Genomic DNA, 9,557 nt, shown 5'->3' on the forward strand with positions numbered 1-9,557 from the left:
CTTTAGTTGCTATGGTCTTTCTTCGAGCTGCTGCCAATGTGTCCCACTGGGCTTTGTCCTTGTCCTGCACTGTGGCTTGGGGGCGGTCAGTGTGTCCCTGCTGGCCTGAAGTTCTAGCCAGGGGCTGTCCACCTCTCACCCAGCTCTTCCCACCTCCTAAGCTGGAGGGTTTCAGGGGAATTTAGGTTTGGTATCTCTGAAGGCTTTGGAGAAAAGGAGCTCCCACCATCCAGCCAAGCAGGTGCTTAAAATCATTCTAATGCTGTGATGGGAATCATAAGTCCCAGGAAGGCTGGAGGCAGAATTCCTCTGAGCAGGACTTGCTCCCTGCAGCCCCAGTGCTCCACATCCCCAGGAGTGCAGGAGCACCTCTGCTGAGGAGACAGGCTGAGAGAGCTGGGGGAGCGAAGCGAGAAGGGAAGGGAAGGGAAGGGAAGGGAAGGGAAGGGAAGGGAAGGGAAGGGAAGGGAAGGGAAGGGAAGGGAAGGGAAGGGAAGGGAAGAGAAGAGAAGAGAAGAGAAGAGAAGAGAAGAGAAGAGAAGAGAAGAGAAGAGAAGAGAAGAGAAGAGAAGAGAAGAGAAGAGAAGAGAAGAGAAGAGAAGAGAAGAGAAGAGAAGAGAAGAGAAGAGAAGAGAAGAGAAGAGAAGAGAAGAGAAGAGAAGAGAAGAGAAGAGAAGAGAAGAGAAGAGAAGAGAAGAGAAGAGAAGAGAAGAGAAGAGAAGAGAAGAGAAGAGAAGAGAAGAGAAGAGAAGAGAAGAGAAGAGAAGAGAAGAGAAGAGAAGAGAAGAGAAGAGAAGAGAAGAGAAGAGCTTCTTCCAATGTCTTAAGGACATCCGAATCTCTCTCAGGAGAGACTTGGGGTGAGGGTGTGGAGGGACAGGACAAGGGGGCTTGGATTCACACTGACAGAGGGCGGGGTGAGGTGGGGTATTGGGAAGGAATTCTCCCCTGTGAGGGTGGTGAGGTGATGGCACAGGGCTGCCCAGAGAAGCTGTGGCTGCACTATCCCTGGAAATGTCCAAGGCCAGGCTGGACAGGGTTTGGAGCAACCTGGGATAGTTGAAGGTGTCCCTGCCCATGGCAGGGGGCTGGAATGAGATGATCCGTCTAAGACAAACCATTCTAGGATTTCATGGTCTTGTAGTTTTGTGCTCCCACAGGTGGTGTGTGAGCAGAGGAGATGCCAGCAGAAGCAGTACAGGAGATGCCAGGCCTGAGATGCAACACAGAGATGGACGCCTTTCCCTCCTGGGTTTCCAAAAGAACTTCAAAAACTCTTTTTTGTCAACAAGATCTGTTCAGTTGCATCAACCTGACTGTGATGTTCACAGATTGCCCTCCTGGAAGAATGGAGCCTTTTTCTCTGGTAAGAGTTTATGTTTTGAAACTGTGGCAGTGAAGAGAATTTTTCACTGATCTCTGTGTTGGAGACATAATTTCTCAAGCGCCAAAATTCAGTTTTGCTCTGCTGTAGCAGAGGTGAAATAAGGTAAATCATGTTAAGGCCATTTGGAGCTGTGTGAATTGGATCAAATGGGAATTTCAGGCAGGTTCATCACGAAGAAATTCAATTGTCTGATTAACTGAACTGAACTTCTCTGTCTGTCCCTGCATGGAAGCACAAGCACTGCTGGGCTACAGCAAGGAGGAGGTGGCCCTACCACAGGCATGAAAGTGAAGGGGCAGAGTAAAACACAGCCAAACAGGTAAGAACTGTAGTCAGAAAAATGTAGGGAAAAGTTTGTGTAAAAGGAAGATTTCCTAAAGCCTTTCACTGAGCATGTGCATGGCCATGGGTGTTCACTGGAAGTTTTTTCTGCCTTCATTTACTGTCTGCAGCATGTCCTGGTGCAGGACAAGTGGCAGAAGCTTAGGACAGGCTTAGGATCCCTTAGCCAGTGGTCCCTGAGAATAAACAGCCCCAGCAATGAGGACTGCTGGAGACAGAGCCCAATTTGCTCAAGAGCCCCAGGAACAAAGTCTCTTTGAGGCTTTACTGGACTTAACTTGGAGCTGATGGGATTTTGTCCTTTTCTCAGAGGAGGAAAAGGAGTCGGACTCATGCCCACCTCACCGGCTGGCACGCTGTTTTCCTGAAGGGCACATAATTGTTTTATGGGGGTTTCGCTCGACTTTGCAGCACCGAGCAGCTCCTTGTGCCAATATTTGATTATGATGATCGAGCTAATAGATGTGCTCGCCTGTCCTTCCTTAACGAATTGGCTGAGCTGGATAATAGAGCACTCAGATTTGTGCTAAATTGCAGCTCAGGGAGCCATCACTGGGAGATGTTATCTTCTCGGAACTGGCGTCCTTTATCGCAGGGAAGGGAATTGAATTGGTTTAAGATGGTACACTGTCAGTTTATAGGTGTGCTTAGGAGAGCTCTTAAGCCTCCTCCAACAGGGCGTAGGGTGAGAGTGGAATGTCAGAGCAGAGTGGGCCTTTGGCTTCAAGGATGCCAGGGAAAAGATACTCGTCAGCATATGGTTGTCTCTAAACACATCGATAAACCATTGACCAACGAGAGTCATTTGGCCTCGCTGCTGTTAATTGTTAAAAGCTGCTAATGACCAAAATGGTACCTTCCACTTGTCAGCATTGACCTAATCTCTTCCAGAGAGGCATTCCAGCCATGGCTTTCAGCTGTAGACAGGAAGAAGAAGGACTCTTTCCCAGACTGGTGCATTTTTCTGATTTTTGTTCCTCTTGCTCCACAGCTCCTCTGAATGAAGGCTCGAGTCACCTCACCCTGCTCCCACAACCACGGGGTCCTGAAAAACACACAGCTGGGAGATCAGGAAGGGGTTGCCTTGTTCCCATCAGGCTACTGGGGAGAGAAAGCAACTTCACTCTTCAGAGATTTAGCATCAAATTCTTCCCCCCTGGGCCCCAGAAAGACAATGCTGAGGCTGGGGAGCAATGGGACGGGCTGGAGATGACACTGCAGCCTATAGAGAAACCCCCATCAGGAACTTGCTCCAGCACAGCCTGGGTGGATTCAAAGGCTCTGGCCTGCACTTGTTAGCACACTCCCTTGTCCTACACTTTTATGAGAAGATATATCCTGAAACGACCTCCTGCTTTGTACATAAAGACTTGTGGGATTGAGGCTTGGGAAAGCACGAGGAAGATACACTCTTCAGACAAATAGCTCTTTTTATTCCAGCTGCCTTCATCCCCATCCCTCAGTGGGATGAATAAACCAGCAACCGTTGTAAAAATGGTAGTATCTGTTTTAAAGACATTTTTGAACCTGTCAACAAGGAAGTATAAGAACCTTTAAAGCCTGCCTTCATATTTATGACTGCAGTGCTCTTTTGTTTAAATGACAGGGACTATCTGTGATGACCCAAAGAAACATGAGCCATCAAGGCGTAGAAAAAGGACATATGCTCTGCCTGAGCTTCCCCAGAAGAAGGGGAAGCTTATTTCCATTATTTCTGTTATTTCCCTTATTTCCCTTATTGAAGGGAAATAGAAGTTTGAATATCCTTACTGAAATCAGGATTTCCCAGAACTTTTCCTTGCCTTTTCCTTACTCACAACAAGTCCCAAAGTCCACCTACACTGAGCATGAGGCAATGGTTGAATGGTCTGGACTCAGACAGGGGCTAACCTGGCCTTAGCACTGCAGGGAAGTTGGTTTTGATAAGCCAAGCCCAAGATCAGGCTCCTCAGGTTTTGCCATTTGTTAGAGGACTACTTCTCAGGCTCCAACATTTAATAATCCAGCCTAACCATGCTGAGACTGTTTAGCAATTAAATAACATAAATCCAGAAGCTAGATTAATAAACAGTCTGGTCTGTCTAGAGCAGTCTACAGGGTGGAGAGATAAAACTATAAAATATTTATTACCAGCTTGAGGATAAAGTCATTAATTTAATAACTACCCATTGCTTTGCTTCTTACAGTTGTTAGGAGTCTGAAGGTTGCAGAAGATTAGGTGGGAAACTTACTGCTTCCCTGCTGAGTGGAGCCTTTCCCATGAAAGCCAGGGCCCAGTTCCCATCTGTCACCCCATTACGTACGGAGGTGGTGAATATATTACTGTGCCGCTTCCCAAAATAAAACAAAACAAAATTTCTGCTGGCCACATGGCAACCCTCTGCAGGATTTAATGAGGACACTGCCCTTTGTGCACGAGGCCACTTCCAACAGCTGTAGAGATGAGGGCAGGGGATCTCTGACCACGCTCATGACGTGGCTCCCACGGCGAGCACAGCCCTGGCAGCACTGCCACTGCAGGTGCCTTTGGGGACCAAAGCTTTGGCTGCCTCTTGTCCTGAGAGGTCGGGAGCACTGTCTGAGCCTCCCTCATCAAGGATTTCTCAGTGGGTCTTCACGTTTTCAGTAGAGGGAACAAGGGTATTAGTTGGGCCCCTGCTGTGATTTGATATTGGGGAGCATCCAGGACTTAGATCCACGCATCCGCTTTGCAGTGATTATGGCTGGAGCCCCCTGATGAGTGTGCTCCCCTGCTGACAGCTACAATTTGCAGCCATGCTGTAGCAAAAGTCATGGGGGGAGAGGGAGGGAGGGTGGCTGTGTGCCCTTGGCATGTTTTGTCATTGGTTTTGTCCAGGGACAGCAAAGAGGTGCCAGCTGAGGGAGCAGGGTTTGAGCGGGAGCGGTGTGTGATGAGGGACATCACTGCTGATGAGGGGCTGGGACACTGCTAATCCTCCCCGATGGCTGCACTGACAGCAAAGGCAATCAAATTCCCTAAATAATTGAATCAAATCGTTAACCTGTTTTGTAAAATAAATGAACTAAAAATGGGCACAGCCTGTGAACACCAACTACAGCATGGATGAACACGGGTGCAGCCACCCAGCCCTGCCTGGCCTGTGACTGATGGCTCCCTTGGGAGGGATCAGCTCCTGCAGCACTTGGTGCCACCCCTGTTCCCAACACAGGCAGGGAAACAGCTCAGGGAGTACTGAAGGGTGCTGGGGGGCTCCTGTTGTGACAGAGCTCAGCCACCAGCCTCTCAAGAGCCCCACTGTCCATGGGCATCCCCGATCCTCTTCCAGTCCTGGTGAGCTGCAGAGGCACAGGACTGACCCCAAGCAAAGCAGGAATAGTAGGAATCTGAAGTGAGTGCCTTGAGGAAGTCAGAAAGGTCAACAGGAGAGATGGTGGCCAGGGATGGAGAATGGCATCTGTGCTGTCCAGGTGAGAAAGGAAAACAACATCTGTAAAATAATGCTCTGGCTTCTGAGGAGAGTCTTGCATGAGGTTTGTGGGCAGATCAGAACAAAGAAGTCCAAGTCTGGGTGTCCAGGTACTGGAGATGAGAAGCTCTGGATGGATGGATCTGCAATACCTTGGCCAAGAATTTGTACCATAAACAGAGTGAGATTTTCAGGGTACTTTCAGCAGGGTAGGGAGGAGAAAGAAAGAGAGAAAGTTCTTGTGAATCACAACAGACCTGCAAGATATTTCTACTGTCACCCAAAAAGTACCAGAAAGGTTTCTGCAGAGCATTCACCTCAATTTTTCTCTCACAGCAGACTAATTTGAAACTGTCAGCACAAGCATCTTTGTCCTGACCATCCTGTACTGCAGAACACATCCAGCACAGACAGGGCTAACTGCAGAGGCCCCACTCCAGTATCATGTCATCACATTACCCTTTCATTTCTCTTATCAATGCTGCCATTCAGTTCCACTCCTTATTCCCAGCCCTTATCACAACGAGCCAAAAAAGTGCAGAACATCAGTCAGGAGGGAAAAAAATTAAAAGAACAGGTGAAATTCTGATTTTGTCAGCTAAAATAGTTTCTAGATGAGCTCTGCCCACAAAGAAGCTGAATCTTGGTGATTTAGTTGCCAAATTTTACATTTGCTCCCTCTCCCCCATCTGTCCTCTCAGCTCGGAGCTCAAAGTGGAGTCCTGACATTGTAAAGTGTTAATAGAATTAGTCTCCTGCTATAAACTGTTCACTGGGGCTTGTTAGCTCAATTGTTGATGCTAAATTCTTATCAGCAGAGCCACTTAAAAGAGCATTAATCAAGAAAAGCTGAACTCCCTGCCTGGGTCACAGAAATTTAATTAAATCCCGAGTAAAACTGGAAAATCATTTTGAAAAGAGAAGAGACGAATGCAAAATGTTTTTCATCATTTGACTCTGCATCTCCTCAGTTCAGACCCTCAGCTTTGTGTTTTGCCACAGCAAAGGCTGAGGGAAACACAGAAAAGACTTTCCTCAGTGTCTCCTTTAATACAAGGTCCGGATGCTTATCCAGGGTGAATGAAATATGGAAACCCACTGATTAAGGCCTGTTAAGGATCTGCACCCACAAATTCAAAGGAGCAGAATGCAAGCCCAAGTAACACAGTGATCTCCTTGAGTAAGGTTCTGTTATGTTTAAGGCTGTGTTATGGTTATTAATTTATGGATTTGCATCTATTTTCCATTTGTTCTGCAGAAAGTCTCATGCACCAAACCATTTATTTGACAGATGCAGAGAAATATCAGTATTGCTACGACCTCGTGTGGGATATTGTGTGTAGTTCTGGGATGTCTCTTTGGAAAAAGAAAAGATTAATTTATCCTTGAACAGGTGCGGAGAAGGACTGGCAGAGCGATTAGCAGAACCGAGATCCTATCTTAGGAGAGGAGATTAAAAGAGCTTGGCTTGTTTAGCCTAGAAAAACAAAGGTTAAGAGGGGATATGATTACTTTTCATAAATACATTCAGGGTGGGAGGAAGGGGAATGATTTATGTTAGAGGATATATGGGTGGGAGGATCAAATAAGACACATCTTGGCCAGGAATAAATTTCCACAGGAAATTCGAAGATGTTTTCCTATTGCTGGAGGAGGGAGGTTTGGGGAAAGGCCTTCTGAGCAGGATGGATGTGCCCCCGTGGTCTTTGAGGGAACGAATGTGCCTGGCTCAGCCTGACCAGTGAGTCTGAAGGTGGGACACGTCGGGCTGCCAAAGGCAAAGGAGGAAGTGTGATATGGCTGCTGTCTGATGGTATTTTTATTATTTATAAATCCATAAACCCTATCAATTTTATTTAATCCATGAATCACTTGAAAGATCCGGGAATGGTTTTTTTTTTTTTTCCTCCATCAATATGAAAAGCTCAATTTCTGAGATTTTTATTCAGGAGCTGCCTCCTAAATCCTGGCAGATGGGCCACAACAAAGCAGCAGAGACAGGACTGAGAGCTGGGCTCACTGCTGCTCCTGAAGACATGAAACACCTCTCTGCTCCATGTCCCCACTGTCAGGGATGTCTGGGGACACCTTCTCCCACTCTCAGCCAGGCTGCAGCATCTCCTGGCTGCCTTCCTTCGATGACACACTTAAGTGAGATGGATCCAGGGCTTTAGGAGTCCTTTTTCCATGTGGCACTGGTTATGTGCGGTGCAATCCAGTGGAAATCAAGACATATGTTCTTCCTCTTGCTTCAGCAATTACTCACAGAGCCCTGAGATGAAGTGAAGCAAGAGGACACACACACACACATATATATATAAATATAGAAATCCTTTGCATGGAGGATCTCAAGCGATTTGCTGTCAGTGTGTTCATATTAATTCTAGTGTAAATGCATATGCCTGCATGTATTTGCATATATGCACGTGTGTGCATATCCATGTATAGAATATTTGCATATGAAAGTGGTATAGAGCCAAATTGACCACAGAAAATACAACATGGCATATTTTACAAAATAATAAAAAAAAAAAAGGTGAAAATATACCCCTATGATTTAATGCTCCCCCAGCTCTTAATTTATGTGAGTCCTCCTGTCACTCACTAATTACCCTGCTGACTTAACCAACCATCTGTATCGCCAGGCTGCAGGTCAGCTCAGTCTGCTGGGCCCTGGTTTGGGGGATAAAATGCATTTCTACTGTTTGATCTTCCAAATAAATGAAATAATCTCATTTTTAAACTCAGCATCACTAAGAGTTCAGAAGTCAATTCATGCTGACTGTTGTTTTGTAAATATTTATTAACGAAATTGGTCTTTAAAAAAATGAAGGTGGAAACTGTAAAACACAGGGAAATAAAGACAAGGAAAATCTCGGCGTCAGCTTGGCCTTGTGAAAATTGCTGGTTCTCAGCAATTACCTCAGCTAATGAAGGATGGAGACTGATTCTCCCTGGTGAGACTGGTTGCTGAGAGCAGGGACCTGTGCCTGTGAGGGACCCTGCCCTGCCCCAGCCGGGGAGAAGATGCTGAGATGCCACCTCCGAACCCCGCGGCAATGCCTGTACTGCTGGGGACACCTTGTGGTGCACGGCTGGGACAGGAACGCTGCCATTGAAGTGCCACCAGGCCCTGCTTTCCTTATCCTGCTCTGCTTTTTCCACTCTCAGGTCCTGCTGGGGCTCTCCAAGCCACCCACAGGCGTTTGTAGACAGGAGAGAGGCACTGATCTATTGCTGACTGTAACTCCAGGCTCACCCAGGGAGCTGTACGGAGGAAATGAGGGACTTTGTAAAGAACAGGGAAAGAGGAACACAGAGAATCAGCAGCTGGAGACACGGGGAATGATAAAACACTCAACCATTTTATTATTTTTTTTTCCTAAATGTGGGGATTTTTGCAATATTATCAGGCAATTTTTGGTATCCTCCAGGGCTGGAGCCCTGTGCTCTGACACCCACGGAGGTGTTTGCAGCCACAGCTACATTCTCGAAGAAAAGAGATGGGGAAAAGCTGCCAGGGGAGGAGAACCAGTGGGAAGGGGGGATGAGCCCATGGAGCAGTGATGTGCAGGAGTTAGAGGTAAAGAAAACAACCTGTCCCTTGGGGATGACCGTGTCCTTTCAGCTGCTCCCTCCCCGTGGCTGTGCTCCTGACAGGTTTGGGGTGCAGGCAATGAGGTAGGGACCTCCAGTGGGTAAATATCCTCCCTGTGTGTTTCTGCCTGTCATTCTCTGGCTGGAAATAGGAGCTGCAAGCCTCCCTGATCTTGGAAGTTCAAGGCTGCTAGGAGTCTTGAATACACCCAGGAGCGGACAGAGTATTTGGGAATCCCCAAATCACTCTTCAGGTTCTTACTGGGCTTCCTGAGGACTCCTTGCTGCCAGAAAGAGACACAAGCAGTGCTCTCCTACATCCCTGCGAGCTCTCTGCTGACAGCACAGCTGCTTTAGCAACAACTACAATTTTTTATTTTTTTTAACCCAGCTTTTATTTTACCAATTTTTGCACACAAAAACCTCCCCCCAAAAAACTAAAATCCGACTGCTGTTTTCTAAGTGATTCCAGCAGCAAAGGGAGCAGATGCTGAATGGGATCACACGTGCAAGGAGTCTGTGTGTCCTGCGTTTGCAGTTTCCAGTGCGTTGCCATTATCCCTGAGCATTCTCGCTGTGAAAGACGAGGAGAGTGCAATCACCACGGCCTGTTTCGGTTGAATCAGCAAGGAGGAGTTTCAGAGCTGGCTCTCCACGAATAATCCCATTCTCCCAGGCAGCTGTCTTCTGCAAAATGAAAGTGCAGACATCTACAGTATTACCCTGCGCCTGTTTGCAGAGTCTGCTGTTATCACGTTAATGAAGGGAGCTGAGATAATCAC

The sequence above is a fragment of the Sylvia atricapilla genome, chromosome 16 (assembly GCF_009819655.1).
Source record: "Sylvia atricapilla isolate bSylAtr1 chromosome 16, bSylAtr1.pri, whole genome shotgun sequence".
In the NCBI taxonomy this organism is placed as follows: Eukaryota; Metazoa; Chordata; class Aves; order Passeriformes; family Sylviidae; genus Sylvia; species Sylvia atricapilla.